The sequence below is a fragment of the Ambystoma mexicanum genome, chromosome 2q, assembly GCF_040938575.1.
Source record: "Ambystoma mexicanum isolate Mex_15411 chromosome 2q, UKY_AmexF1_1, whole genome shotgun sequence".
NCBI lineage: Eukaryota > Metazoa > Chordata > Amphibia > Caudata > Ambystomatidae > Ambystoma > Ambystoma mexicanum.
This window is the reverse complement of record NC_090924.1, coordinates 150,835,140-150,851,431: the sequence shown is the minus strand read 5'-3', so window position 1 is coordinate 150,851,431 and position 16,292 is coordinate 150,835,140. Positions and strand designations below refer to the sequence as shown.

The window sequence follows — 16,292 nt, the reverse complement described above, 5'->3', positions numbered from 1 at the left end:
CAGAGACTTATAGCAGACCCAGAGTCCATCAGGGTTTGACAGAAGAGGTGGTGCCGGTGGTCATCTCAACGCCCCTTCCCCTAATAAATCACTGGTGCCGGATGTTTATAAAGCTGCCTTCTACCAAACCTTTAGGAGAATTCTTCTTCCCCATCAAACAAGTCTATAAAACCACTTTCTAGTATCGGGTCATATTTCGCGATCGATGGAGGAGAAAATTATCCTAATTTCCAAACTGCACAAAAACCCCGCCAGGTGTATCTAGTATAGGCTGATAACACTAACTAATATGGATGCTAAAATGTATACAAAAATATTAGCGAACAGACTGGAGGGGAACCTCCCGTATCGGATCCACCCGGAACAGTCACGATTTGTGAAGGGGCACCAAACATTTGATAATATTAGTTGTATAGCACACCTGGTGAAAAAGGCCCATAAAACAGAGCTTCCAGCAGTCCTTCTTTCTGTTGATGCCGATAAGGCCTTCACCGGGTGGAATGGTCATTCTTGTTTATGGTAATACAAAAGATGGGTCTGAGGGGAGACTTCATCCGTATGGTACGGGGCGAATTATAACACCCCATCAGCGTGGCTCTCTATTGATGGATCCCTATCTAGGTGTTTTAGACTAAGCAGAGGGATGAAGTAGGGCTGCCCCTTGTCACCCCTGATCTAGGCTATATATTTAGAGCTTCTGTTGCAGCTTCGACGGGAGACAGATGAGGTACATGGGGTCCCTTTGGAGGTGCCCAACACAGAGCATCAGCCTTTGCCGATGACATAATATTGCCCCTTGCGAAGCCTGGGGATTTGCAGGAAAATTCTATCTGAGTTCGGGCAGGTCATGGACCTGAGGATTAACATAGCTAAGTCAGAGTTGCTCAACCTCACGGTGAGGGGAAGAGAGCTGGAGGAGCTGAATGCCTCTTCACCTTTCATCTGGAGCCCGAGGGGGATCAGGTACCTGGGGGTTCATATTACAGCTCAGGTCCTGGGGTGGTCTCAGGCAAATTACCCACGCATGCTGTCCTCCATTAAAGAATACCTTAATAAATGGACACATTTAAGGATCTCCTGGATAGGCAGAATCGCAGCAGTTAATATGGTCACGCTCCCCCAATTGCTTCATCTCTTTCAGGCCCTGCCCTTGGCGGTGCCTAACAGCATTTTTACGGGACCTGGGAAAAATTACCAGTCACTTCATTTGGGAGAGTGGCCCACTCAGGTCCCCTAGGCGTGAGGGAGGGCTAGCGCTCTCCAACTTTCAATTATACTATGAGGCGCCCCAATCTGCATGATTAGGGAGTGGTTCTCAGGTAGTGGCGAGAAGCTATGTGCAGCAATGGACAGGGCAGCGGCAAGAAGGGATCTGAGAGAAGTTCTGTGGCTCCCACACCCTCAGAGGGCACAGCATCTGTATCTAAGCACCATAACCAAGCTTGTGGCCGATACATGGGACTCCCTCGTCAAGAAGTATGAGATCACAAAGTTTCCATCCCCGTTTACTCCGCTGCATAATAATCCAGATTTTTCCTCGGGAATGGATCCTGGGGCTTTCGCACACCTGCAACAGGGGGGATGCCACATCCTTCGGGACATGTTCCAGGGCCTTGCAGTATGTCCTTTCCTCGGGTGCAAACAATTGTTTGGGGTGGGAGAAACCAAAAGGCTGTGCTATTTCCAGATGAGGCATTGGCTGCTAGAACCAGCCATCAAGAAGGCCGCAGCGCGCCCTTTCACTCACCTCGGAAAAAATCTTTAGACACATGATGTTGAAAGGGGCCTAATATCGGGCCTGTATAAGGTCCTGTCTGCTGCTACTCCCCGAGCAATATGGTCATACATGGGGCACTGGGAGAGGACAGTTGGGAGGGTGCTGCACAGGAACGAGTGGGAAAGACTCTGGCTAATGGCCCAGAGGGGGGTTAAGTCGTCCCAATTACAGCAATGTTGGTATAAGCTGATGTTCAGATGGCATTACATGCCGGTCCGCCTTCATAGGATCTACCCTGAATCAAAGATGTGCTGGAGGGGTTGCGGAGGAGACGGTTCCTGGTCCCACATATGGTGGAGATGCCCTAACGTCGAATCATTTTGGAGAGAAGTGCGCAAGCTCCTATGCTACTTATAGCGCAGCATTGAAGGATGCAGACATTCCCACTCTGCAAGGCTGGCAACGTAACATTTGTGAATTTGTTGCACTTGAGTGGGCAACGTATGCGATGAACAATAAAGTGGCATGTTTTGCTACAGGCTGGGGGAAAGTTCATGAAATCCTCAAGCAAGACTTTAAAGCCCAATGGTGCAGTCAACGCCTGAAGCTGCTGGATTTATGTTAAGTGTGTGGTCGTACTTCTTCTATTTTGTGTCTCTGCCATTGTGTATCTATGCTGGCCTGCAGGTGGGAGGTCATAGAGGGGGGCAGGGATAGAGGAATGCGGGGATGCAACCAAAAAAGTTGTTTAAGGTTGAGAAGAACAAGTTACTTACCAACTGTAAAGTTCTTTCGACTGGATGTTCCTCCCACGTATTCCTCATCTTGTGATAATTTGTTTCGCCAGCTTCGTTGCTTCGGAAATTTTTTCCAGCAGAGGGCGCTGTGCTCGAGGTTGTGGCGTTGAATGTCCCTCGACGGGCTCCGTACCGTGTCGACGTCACTGATTGTATAAGTAGCTCGAGCCGTGCCTGTTGGCTTCAGTTCTGTTTTTTCGAGGAAATACTCGTGGAACATCCAGGCGTATGCTGTGACTGATAGGCCCATCGTGAGAGGAAATTGTAAGAGAACATAAACTGTACTGCGGGGTAGGTTGGGAGGGTCGATGAGGAATACGTGGGAGGAACATCCAGTCGAAAGAACGTTACAATTGGTAAGTAACTTGTTCTTCGAATGGATTGTGTCCTCCCACGTATTCCTCATCTTGTGATAGACTCCCATAGCAGTGACCAATTTGGAGGTGGGAGTGCTAGTTCTTGTTTTCATGTACAGAGTGAAGTTCCGCTCTGGCAAATAGCCCCTCATTGGAGGAGGAGGCATCTAAGCAGTAATGCTTGATAAAAGTATGCATTGATTTCCATGTTGCAGCCGAGCAAATATCTTTTGCAGGGAATCCCCTCTTCAAAGCCGCAGAAGTAGCCATTCCCCTTGTGGAGTGAGCACGTAGCCCATCCGGTGGGTCTTTTCCTGCTAATCTGTAACATTCCAATATAGCTAGAATAATCCAGCAGGATATGTTTTTTTTGTCACCGCTAAACCCAATTTACGACCTGTGTAGCCCACAAAGAGTTGGTCGTCTTGACGTAATTTTGTCATTCTTGCAATGAAAAAGCTGACGACCCTCTTGGGGTCCAGCCTATATAATCTCTCCTCTTCTTTCCCCAAATGAAGAGGAGGATAGAATGTTGGTAAAACAATTTTCTGCGACAAATGGAAGTCGGAAACTACTTTCACTAAGAAAGATGGTTTACATTTCAGAACTACTTTGTCTTTGTAAAATGTGGTGTATGGAGGTTTACATGAGAGAGCCTGTAGTTCACTAACCCTGCAGGCTGATGTTAATGCCACAAGAAGGACAGTCTTTAGTGTTAAAAGCCTCAATGGACAGAAATGCAGAGGCACAAATAGTATACATGTTAGGAATTTAAGAACTACATATAAATCCCAACTTGGAACATGAAATGGTATTGGTGGATGTACATTTGTAAGTCCTTTTAGGAACTGTATTATTAATGGTATTTTAAAGTAAGAAACCTCTTCCGAGGAGCGCTTAAAAATGGACAGCGCAGCAAGATATCCTTTGATTGTTCCTTTCTGGAGCCCCAGATTGGCTAGATGTAATAGGAAGGAAAGTACCATTGGTGTGCTACATTGAAAAGGGACCACATCCCTATCTTTGCACCAGTTACTGAACTTATTCCAACGACACCGCTACAATGATTTTGTTGCTGGCCTTCTGGCCGAAATTAAAATCTCCATTACGTCATCCAGAAAGTCCCAATTCTTGCATCTCAACCTCAGAAACCATGCATGAAGGTTGAGTGTGTTGACCTCTGGATGGAGAACTCGACCTTCCTCTTGCGAGAGAAGATCCTCTCTTTGTGGAAGACGTACTGGAGGGCAGATGGACATGTCTAGAAGGTCCGGGTACCATGTTCTCCTGGCCCAGTCCGGGGCAATTAGGATCATGGTTTTCCTGAACTTTCTCAACCTCCTGATTACTTGAGGAATCACAGGGACTGGAGGAAACGTGTACAGCAGGGGAAAATCCCAACCACTACGAACGCATCCCCTAGAGCTCCTCTCAGGGGAAATTCCCTTGAGCAATACTGATCGCACTTCCGGTTTACCGTGGTTGCGAACAGATCTACTTGAGGGGTTCCCCAAAGGGCGAAGATCTCCAGAAGGACTTCTTGAGCTAACTCCCACTCGTGGGAGACTGTGCTCTGCCTGCTCAGAGCGTCTGCCACCGTGTTCTGCTCTCCGGCTAGGTGAACTGCTGACAGAGAGATTCCTTCTTGTATTGCCCAGAACCAGAGCTGCATTGTCTCTCTGCACAGAGGAAGTGATCCTATGCCCCTTCTTTTGTTGAGGTAGTACACGGCCACTGTGTTGTCCGTCATTATCAGGACATTCTTTCTCTGTACGGAGGGCAGGAAGGCCTTCAGCGCTAGTCTGATTGCCCTCGGCTCCAATAGGTTGATGTGTAGTTTGGACTCCAATGGAGACCAACGTCCGCTGATTGTCAGATCGTTGGTGTGAGCTCCCCACCCCGTGAGTGAGGCTTCCGTCACTACTGTTATCTCCGGCCATGGTTGCCAAAAAGATTCTCCCTTGAGGATGTTGTCATTGCAAGCCCACCATGATAGATCCTGAGCAACTACCCTCAGGACCTGCAGAAGATCTGACATATTCCCTGAGAATTGGGACCACCGAGTTCTGAGGGCCCATTGGAGGGATCTCATTCTCAGTCTGGCCTCTGGCACCAGAAAAATGCAGGATGCCATGAGGCCTAGCAACCTCAGGAAATCAAAGGCCGGCAGATGCTGGGCTTTATGGAATTTTGTTACCATCTGCTGGATGTTGAGAGCTCTCACCTCGGGCGGCGAGGCTTTGCCCGAGGAAGTGTCCAAGACTGCTCCGATAAACTGGAGTTGTTGGGATTGTATCATGTGGGACTTCTTGAAATTGAGGGAGAAGCCCAGGTTGTGGAGGAAGTGGCAGGTGGTCGACAGGTGTTCCTGAGCTTGTTCTGTAGAACATGCTCTGATTAGCCAGTCGTCCAGGTAGGGGTAGACGTGAATCCCCCCTCTCCTGAGACTCGCTGCCACTACCGCCATCAGTTTGGTGAAAACCCTCGGAGCGGAGGTCAGCCTGAATGGCAGAACTCGAAACTGATAGTGAGAACCGCCAACTGCAAACCTCACGTATTTTCTGTGCTTGGGATGGATTGGCACATGAGCATACTGAAGGTCCAATGATACCAACCAGTCTTGGAGCTGGAGAGCCTGAAGGATCTGAGAAAGGGTTACCATCTTGAACTTGTCCTTCCTGAGGAACTTGTTCAATTTTCTTAAGTCCAAGATGGGTCTCAATCCTCCGTCCTTCTTTGGGATGAGAAAACCTTTCTCTAGCAGGGTTAAAATTTCCTGCAAAAGGAGCGGGTCTGGAGTTTTGGTAGAGCTGGCTCCCGGTGGATGATTGTGAGGTCTTTTTAAGAAGGGAAGGCAGTAACCTTGAGCTACTGTTTTCAGTGCCCAAGCATCTGAAGTAATGCCCCGCCACTCTTTCAGATGCTGAGAGATTCTGCCTCCCACTGGTGTTTTGTATGATAAGACCTCAGAGAGATTTGGAGGTGGCTGCATGAGCGGCTGAGGGCATAGATGCTGTTCCTGAAGATGGCTTTGGCGTCTTTGCTCATCCACCACGAGTGACATTCCTCTTGCCCCTTTGAAAAGCCTGTCCTCTTCCTCTACAAATAGAGGAGTAGTATTGAAAAGAACAACCTCTCCAGGAAAATGAGCCCGAATAGGGTTTCTGAGGCTGTCTCATGGAGGCACTAAGAGATTTAGCTGCCACTTTGGAGGTCTGTAGTTTTTCTAGACTCTCATCAGCCTTACTACCAAACAGCCTCGAGCCATCAAAGGGCATGTTGAGAAGTTTGGTCTGCACATCTGGTGCAAACCCTGACTTTCTCAACCACGCAAATCTGCGTAGCACTGTGCTTGATGCCATGGATCTGCTAATACTATCAGCAGTATCCAGTCCAGACTGGAAGCATTCCCCCATTGCCTCCTTTCCGTCATTGACTATATTCAAGAAGCCTTCCCTTTCCTCGCCTTCCAGAATATGTTCAAACACTGCCTAAATGCATTCCCACAGGGTATGTGTGAACCTGGCCAAGGTACAGGTGACGTTGGTCGATTTCAAGGACATGCTACCCAAAGTAAAAACTTTACGAGCCCAGGCATCAACCTTTTTGTCCTCCCTGTCCGGCGGTATAGTTGGGTATGTTGTCTGTCTGGAAGTAGTAGCGGCCTGAATAACCAGACTTTCTGGTGTAAGGTGTCTACTCAGGTATTCTGGATCAGAAGTAGAAGTTCTGTACTTCTTTGGGAGATTGCTGTCTACTGCAGCAATGCTATCAGGTTTTTCCCAGTTCTTTTCAACTGTCATTTGGAGCACCCTATGGAAAGGGAGAACTGGGTCTTTCCGGGGTCCCCGGACTATAATGTCCGTCATATCGTCTTTTTCAGACATAGTGGAGGTTCTTCCCCAACCCATATATTCAATCACCCTACTCATCAAATTCCTATACCCTGAGTCCGCATGTTCTGCAGGATCAGGTGCAGCAAACTCCAATTCGGGTGATGTGTCCACACCACTAGCAGAATGCAGAGTTTCGGATAGGTCTCTCATTTTTGTCTCAGGATTGATCAGTTCTTCTGGAACATGTCTAGTGCCATATTTTACTCCAAAAGGAGTGACCACCTCATCATCTGAGCCATATTCTTCAAAAATTGAAGACATGGACCTAAAGAAGTCCGATTTTGGTAAAGGTGTAAATCTTCTTCTCACGGAGGGCCTTCTCCGTCATTGACTGACAGGAGCCACAGTCGCTGGTTCGATGGTCTGAGCCCAGACACCAAAGACAGATACAGTGAGGATCGGTGATAGACATCTTCGACCCACAGTCGTTACACTTCTTAAACCCAGTTTTGCGAGTCAAAGCAGTCGATGAAGAAGACATTTTCTTGACAGAAAATCTCGAAGCGCGCCGTTCACGAGAGCGAAGGAATCGGAAAAACGGAACTGAAGCCAACGGAGCCTGTCGAGGGACATTCGACGCCACAACCTCGAGCACAACGCCCTCTGCCGAATTATTTTTTCCAAATCAGCGAAGCTGGCGAAACAAATTATCACAAGATGAGGAATACGTGGGAGGACACAATCCATTTGAAAGGGTTAATCCATCTTGTTACTTCCTATTTAAAATCAATAAACATATCTTTATATCTTAAAAAAAAAAAATGTCAACCAAGAATGTAGTTTTCCAGGACAGGAATTTGATATCCGTCTTGTGAAAGGGCTCAATGACCCATAAGCTAAGAAAACACCAACTTGAGTTCCCATGCAGGGGTCGGGGGCGGGTGTGAGCACAGGTGGAAATGCATGAGAAATGCCTTTGAGGAATTCCATGACTTGGCAGTGACCACAGCGACGGTGCACCCGAGATGCAGGTGAATCGGGATATAGTGGTCTGGTGGACCTTAACTGAAGAATGTGCCAGGCCAATGCATGCCAGTGATAGCAGTTACAACAGCATATCTTGTGGCTGGAAGTCCAAAGGATGAACATTGTTCATTGAGCACCATGTGATATACTGCTTCTACTTACTATTGTAGTATGAAACTGTAGACGGTGGGACCATTTTTCGTAAGGACGTCCCTGCAATTTGGAGGCATAGGAATGTGTCCAAATTCTAGGGAAGCAGTAGCCATGCCTTCAGGTTGAGAGAGGCCTGGTTGTGGTGCACGACTGCTCTGTTGTATAAGTATAAGAAGTTGAAAATTGGTGTTAGCCGAATGGGAGGTGCTGACGAGAGGCTGAAAAGTTTCGAGAAACTGTCTTGCCACCAGGATCAGTCTGCACTGACTTCCAGTGAAGGAGTAGAGGGCCTTTGGAATCAATGGAAATGACCAGTACGCATAAAGGAGTGTGTTCAGCCATGGTAACAAGAAAGCATCCCCCAGGCTTCCATGTTGCAGGAATCTGCTGCACTTTGCATTCTCCTTGGTGGCAAAAAGGTTGTTGTCCAGGACCCCCACGTTTGGAAGATGGAGAGCACCTTGTCGTGAAGCAATTCCCACATGCAGCAATAGCAGAGTTCCCTGCTGAGGGAATCAGCAATTGAATTGTGAATGCTTTGCAAATGGAACGGCAGAAGGAACATTCTGTGAGCCACAGCCCAACTCCATAGCACTTGAACTTCCATGAAGAGGAGTAGAGATCGGGTGCCACCCTGCTTTCATAAACACCCAAAACACCCAAAACACCCAAAACACTTTGCCCTGGAGGGGGAGATGGAGCGACTTCAGTGCTAGAACAGAGCCCTCAATTTGTAGCTGTTTGTCTTCTTGCGACCATAGAGCTTTGGTGTGCTCGTTGCCTGGAATCCCCATCCTTCCAGGGAAGCATCTTTAGTTACAGTGGTGAGCTGGGGGCTTGAAAGGGGCACCCTGTGTAAGATTGGAGGGTCTCAACCACCAATGAGGCGCTTTGTGGAAGGAATGAGAGATGGACACTTCATTGTTTCAGGGACCAGAGATCTGCTTCCAGTGCACATCTAGGTATTCTTTAATGGGCCTCATTTGCAACCAACAGTGTTGAATTAGAGGAATACAGGAAAACAACGTCCCTTGGAGGAATTTAGAATGCAGAACGATGGCAGGTCGCCAGAATTGCCTTCACCCTGTTGGGAGATGGGGCAGGGCTGCAAGAGATCATGTTCAGCAGGGCTACCAGAAACAGCATCTGTATGGAGGCAAGCAAGCAGGACTTCTTGTAATTTATGGAGAATCCCAGCAAGGATAAGCAGCTTATCATAGTCCCGGTATGTAGTTGGGCTTGAGGAAGGTACCGGGCCCTGACAGCCAAGTACCCTGAGATGATGGCCGCCGCTGGAGACAGGCTATTCGTGCAGTGCTGATTTGAGGCTGAAATAGCAGGGCCATTAACTGCTAGTGGAGGCTGTGCACCATGTATCGCAAGAGTCTTCTGTGGCAGCGATGAATGGGTATGTGGAAATAAGCGTCTTCCAGATCCAGGGAAAGAAAATTGCCCTGCTGCAATTGACTCAGTACATGTTATCGCATGACCATAGGGAAGGTTTTGGACTGTCTGAATTTTGAGGCAGAATGGGGCGCCAACCATCCGACTTTTTCTTCACTAGGAAGTATCTACAGTACATTACTTGACCCTGTTGCGCATGAGTGATGCTTTCTATGACACCCCTGGAAAGGAGGGCACGTATTTCGTGTTGTAGCGCCAGGTGATGTCTTTCCTCCTGTGGAGCGAGAGGTATGTTGGGTGGTTGTGAAAGGAATTCTAGGGTTTGACCGAACCGAAACAAGGATAGAATCAATTGTTTTTCTGGAGATGTTTTCGCAATCTTGATGGAAGTGGGAGAGGTGCCCGCCCACTGGACTGTGGAAGTGAAAAGGCAGTTCTGCAGCCTGGTCAGGCCTGTTTACCTGAGTGTCCTCTTGGTTGGGAGGACCCTCATCGGCACAGCTCCCGCTCTGTAGGATTGTGACTTTCCTCTGTTGTTGTCTACAGAGGCATAGGTCATGGAGCAATAGGACTGCAAAGGCCGAAAGAGAGGGAGGTATGTTGGGTGGTTGCAAAAGTAATTCTAGGGTGTGGCTGTACCGAAGCAAGGACAGAACCCATTTGTCTGTGGAGATGTTTTCCCAATTTTTACGGAATTGGGAGTGACGCCCACCCACCAACGTGTGGAAGTGAAGGGCAGTTCTGCAATCTGGTAAGGCCTGTTTACCCAAGTGTACTGTTGGTTGGGGGCACCTCGTCGGCGTGGCTCCCCCTCTGTAGAATTGAGAATTTCCTCTGTAGCTGTCTCCAGAGTCATAGGTTGTGGAGCGATAGGATTGCGAGTTACAGGAAGGCTGAAAGTCCTGTGATGGTTTGGAGAAACGGGATGCGTTGTTGCAGGGTCTCAAAGATCGTTCGGTGTCAGTATTAGTCTTTATGCTTGTAAGCTGTCATCCACTTTCTTTCTGAAGAGAGCCTATCTGTCGAAAGGCATGTCCACGACCTTGACTTGAACATCCGGGTGGAAGTTTGTTGCCTTCATCCAACCTTGCCGGTGTAGGACTACACCATTTCCCATCTGCAAAAATCCTTCATGTAGAAACTTGAAGGCCTAATCCTTATTACCATCTGTCAAGAATTCAAGAATGGGTCCCATCCTGTAACATAAGTCCCTGTCGCAATGGGATAGGATCGCCAAACACAATCCATTTTTGAAAGGCGTCCAAATGTCTCTCTGCAAAATTAGTACATTCTAGTATTGTCTTTCTTGGTGATTTTAACGTCCCTGAGTCACAGGCTGATAACCACACTCGAACCATGCTTTTTGCACTAACTGCTCCATGGACCTTAAGCAAATTGTGCTCTCCCCCACGCACAACAAAGGCAACACCCTAGACTTAGGGCCTAATTCACAGAAGTGTTTTATAATGGCAAAACCCAATTGGAAAACACTCAGTGAATTAGGCCTTTAGTCTTCACATCACCCCACTGCATCTCCTGTGCAGACCCTATTCCGCTTGACTGGTCTGATCCCTCCGCCATCCCATTATCAGTCAACAACTCGACTGCAGCTCACAAAGTTCAGGCTAAATGCCCCCTCACTCAACGCCGCTCATTCAAAACCTCCCCCGTCAATGAGCTGGAAGCAAGCTTTGCAGACTTCCCCACCACAGGGAAAGCTTTGGGCCTCCTTGAATTATTAAGCAACTCTGCTATGAAACTGGTGGACACTCATGACTCCCCAAATTCCAGCCGGCCAAAGACAAAACCATCCGCCCCATGGCACAACCCCAAGTTAGCCTCCAAGTCCTAGAGAAATGGTGTTGCAAAAACCAAACCTTAAATCTCTTACTGCAAACTGTAGAAGTCTGATTACTGAGGCCAAAGCTGCTTACTACTCCACTACCATTGAAGTAGTAAAGCATTTTTACAAACCCTCACCCGACACCGAGGTACCAGCAACTCAGGAAAAATTTGATGGAATCAACACATATTTTATTGAAAAAATAGACAAAATTTGAGAGTCCTTCGAATCAACCTCTGCATCCCCTGCACCCCAGCACGCACACTGCCCGTCTGGAATGAATTGTCTCCTGTCTTTCCCCCGGATCTCCTACAAATGATTGCCTCGCTCAAAGCTACTTCTTACTCTGACAATATAATGACAGCCTCCATCATTAAACAATTGACGGGCCCGGAGCTCAATGCACTGCTCAGCATCATCAACGCCTCCCTTGCAGAAAGATAATTCCCGGACACCCTCAAAACTAGTCTCATATAACCTCTTTTGAAAAAACCAACCCTAGATTCAGACGATCTAGCCAATTACCGGGCCATTACAAACCTCCCATTTATTGGCAAAATCGTGGAAAAGGTAGCTGCACAGTTGTACATCTGAGTAAATACTGTGCAGAAGATCATTTGTTGCTGCGATTACTTAGCCATCATCCAGTTCAGAATGTCGACTGCATACCTCAAACTAAAACCATCCAAGACTGAAATAGTCCTCATTGGACTGCCCGCTAAAAACAACTTGTGCAACAATGGCTCAATGACATGCACCTAGAAGGATGTGATCTACAACTCTCAGTCTCAGCAAAATCCTTAGGCTTCACCATTGACAGCGGCCTGTACATCCAGAAACTTAAAGCCAAAAAGGGCCAAATAGACTGGCTCAGAATCTCTACCCTTTGAAAAATCAAACCCTTCATCCCGCTGCAGAACCTCCAGACTGTAGTGTAGGCCCTTGTGGTCTCGCACATTGATGGGGGAAATGCTCTCCTGACAGGGCTCCCAGCTGCTCACTTGGCTACCCTAAAAGCAGTCCACCACGCTGCAGCATGTCCTATTACAGGCGCATGGATATTTGACTGAATTACCCACATCCTACACAAACTACATTGGCTTCCACGCCAAGCAAGGATACTGTTCAAGACTGCATTGTATCATCTACAAAGCAGTCATGAGTAGCACACCAGCGTACCTGGCGATTAAGTGGCACATGCTCGTCGCGCAGCAATCAACTAATGAGCTTGAATCACAACTTGTCCATAAAGAGAGGACCCACAAGCAGTCCTTCTCTTGTTATGCACCAATCCTCTGGAACTCGATCCTGGTTTCAGCTCATAATGCCCCCACAATTCTCCAATTTCACAAATCTCTCAAAACGTGGCTCTTTCAACAACACCTGACCAAGGACTAATTCCAATGGCAGCAAATAACGACGCACAGACCTCACAGTACTGCGCTACTGTTGAAATATGGCAACACAAATGCTGGCTACCCGCACTCTGTACAGCGCTCCGCTGCTGTCGAGCTAGGTCTGCGCTTTAAACAATAAAAAGAAAAATCATGGACTGAGGTTCTGAAATGAGGACCATCAAGTCAACCAAATGGGTCTGCATTCATGACATAAACTTGAGGTGCATCTACAGTAGAATAAATAGCTAGAAGGGAAGAATGTGGGATGTATCTGTGCAAAATCATATGTATAGATAGAACTATCCAGTGTTGTGTCAATGCCCAAGGCTCTGCAAATATAAATAATAACCTTTGACAAACAACATGTTACCCTAATACCTTCTTCATGTATGTAAACCAGTGTTAAGATGGATTACCAAAATCAGCACTAGTGAGAGGATTTTGGGAGGCCACCCTATTATGGAGAACAGGGAACACACTGAGAGGTTAGCCAAACCCAATCAAGCTGAGGTAGCAGAGTGGAAAGGCTTAGTCTCAGGAAGGATGTGAGAGTGACCTAGGGCTACAATGAGTCCACAAGATTCAACACCATTAATTCTGGTTAGACGGGAAAGTATACAAATGCTATTATTCATTATGTCTTTAGTTTACACACTAAGCAGCTAAAAATAACAGGCAAATATTGTCATACAAAACTCTTATAAAACATATATATACATTCACCCTTCAGAGAGGTAGATGAGCATTTCATACAATGGCCAGTGCAATACAGTTAAGTAATTCAGATACATATAAATATAAAGCACTGTTAGAATCAACACAAAACAGCTTCCCCAATTCTAATAAAGTCCATCCCTAAGATGGTTTGTGGCCTTGTGCCCATAAGCCACCAGTTCAAAAGCATATACGATCAGAACTTGGATGTCGGACCATTTTCTCATCCTCAATCAATCTAAGACTGAAGTTCTCTTTTTTCCCGCCAATACTATCCGCCTCCTGTTTCCCCTCCATTTGTTCTTTTTTCTCCTTCGCATCTGCCCCTTTCCCTGACTGCCCGCAACCTTGGTCTTCATCATGATACTAATTTTTCCTTTGCTCATCATATCTCAATTACATCTTGTTCCTCCCACTTTAATCTTTTTAATATCCGGAAAGTCAGACCTCTCCTTTCCTTCAGTGCTACGAAACTTCTTATTTCTTCCTTAATTTTCTCTCGATAACTCTACTGTTCTGTTCTTCTTTTTGGTCTTCCTGTCTCCCGTCTAGCTCCCCTTAAATCTATTTTCAATTCCTCTGTCCGTCTCTTGTATTCCCTACCTATTTCTGACTCCATTTCTCCTTCCTTGACCTCTCTCAGCTGGCTACCTTTTCACTCTAAGCTTAAATTCATTTTATTCTGTTTCATATTTCAATCTCTTTATGGACTTGCTCCTATTTACCTTGCCTCTCTTGTTTCCTTCTATATCCCCTCTCGTACTCTTCGTTGCCAAAACCACTTTCTTTTAACTGTTCCTTCCTTGTGCTTCCTCTCGTTTCTGTTCTCTATTCATTCTTACTACATCTTCCGTTCTGCCCTAAAGACCTTCTAACTTCTGCCTTAATCGTATTTTGAGTTTTAATGTAATCTATATTATTTTATTGTAACCACCTGTTCATTTTTATTGTACTGTAAAATTGGTTTTGTACAGCGCCTTTGCATAAGGCGCTATATAAATAAATACATCCCAAAAATACTTTATCAAGTAAGTTTATTTAGTAATAGCAGCGCCCATGGTCATGAATAAAGAGTTCCAAAAGTTAAATAAAGTTGAAAGTAAAGTTCAGATGGGTACTGCACTCAATCCCAACAAGTCAGGGTTATTTAGGGACATGTTTTTACACCCTACGTGCCCTATGGGAGACAGGATGAGAAGACAGATAGCTAGACTCGAACCCCCGTGCCCCCTTAGCTCAGAGTTTTTCAGATACCACTGTTGGAGGTTCCAGACTTAATTTCATGCTTGTTCTTCTGCCTTTGTTCCTACCGCAAGGGTTATCTAGATGTCTAGACAGAGGAGATACTTTCACAGGATTTCGTTTCTGTCAGTCATGGTACTTATGAATCGGATCCAAATAGCTTCCAGTGGAAGACCCAAGTGAAGACTTCTGTGGGAGAGACGGCCATGGGACACCTCAGGGACTCAAAGAAGACACAAATCACCACAGTCACGTTGCAACAGGCGATTGCACAGCAGCAAACACAGGAGCAGCCGCAGCACATCTTCGCTTGGAGTGAGGTGGCTGAAAATGCAGGAGCAGTCGACTTGTTGTACAAGCTGAAGATCTGCTCTACTCGGAATGACGATGGCTGTTGCGAGGTAGCCTAGGAGAGAGCTGGTCAGTCCACTGGTTGGTCAAGGGACACTTCTGAAGGCATAGTAGGCACAGACCCGCAAGCAGGAGTCGATACTGGTGGTTCACATTGGTCCAAGGGCCAAAGCATCAATAAAGTACTTCTTGAAATCAAGACAGAGAAGAAGGGCTTCTCAATGGAGTCGGTGCTGGTCAGCTGCAGGGGTTGTCCTTCAGTCACCAGTGAGCTGCTCGTCTTTGTGGAAGTCTTGGTGCCAGCGATGATCTGCCGAACTGTCACAGGAGTCCTCCTTTTATCCAAGGTTCGGGCTGGGAGCAAGCCCTCCAATGGTAAGGATCTGCATCATTCAAACAGCCAGTGGCTATCCAATTATGGATAGCCACTGGTCACCACATCTACCCAGCAACAGACTTCCTGGCACCAAATGTGTGGATTGGGGCTAGACAGTCCCAGACCTCTTCTCTGGCACACACACACACACACAAACACACAAATCCCATTAGGCCACAAAATCCACAGCTTTCCTAGGGAAAGGGATTTCAATAAAAGGTATTTCCTCATCTAATAAGGCAGGAAGAAGGCCAAATAACAATATGGCCAAAGAACAAGCAGAAAACCTCATGGCGCGGAGGTCCTAGGGTACTAACCACTTTTAGTTGCCACTTGCAGTAAAGGCAAAGGTGCACTAGTAAAATAACAAAAAAAACTGTACACATATCACAGCTGTCACAAGCTTATCTTAGGCGCATTGTAAAAGTAACCACAAAGCGTATCCTAACCACACTTCCTGAAAGGTGATGTGTGCAATTGTAACAATACAAGAATTTATAAAGAGAGACATCAATACTGACAGGTTCAGGGATTAGTCAGTTTCCCCACAAGAATGAGCAAATCAAGCAAGGGAAGTAAAGCATAAAACTTGACTTACCTCTAAAAAGTCAGGACAGGATTCAAAGCAAGCAAATAGAAAGGGTGTGCCATAGAAACTATGGAAGGGAAGGTGCAAAAATAAATGTTTTCCTAACAACCAGTTTCTGGTACTGCACATGGAGCTACTTCAAACTGAACCTACCTGAGAAGGAACTTCAATCTCTAGCGAAAGAAAAACTAAGAAAATCAACCACAGAGAGGTGTTGATGTCAGCAAGGAAAGGACTAAAAGAGCCTCAGCAAAATGTGGCAGCAACAACACAATATAAATGATTGCTTCTAGCATTGACTGTGCAACAGGTGCTGCCGCTGGGCCCACAGCCTTCAAGACAGAACAAGAACATCTTAAGGACGTTTCCAAATTCATATTTTTTGAAGGAGACCATCATATTGTTTTGACTCAAAGAAGAGGTTGTACCCATTGAACAAATGACCTAGTTATATGTACTTGTGTAACCCTTTCAGTAAATGAAGTCATCCG

General features: G+C 46.5%; 1 protein-coding gene across 12 annotated transcripts in view; it reads right to left on the bottom strand.

The window, feature by feature from the left end:
* Positions 1 to 16,292, bottom strand: part of OBSCN (obscurin, cytoskeletal calmodulin and titin-interacting RhoGEF) — a 3,169,051-nt gene that overhangs the window by 1,565,240 nt on the left and 1,587,519 nt on the right. The window lies entirely within an intron of this gene.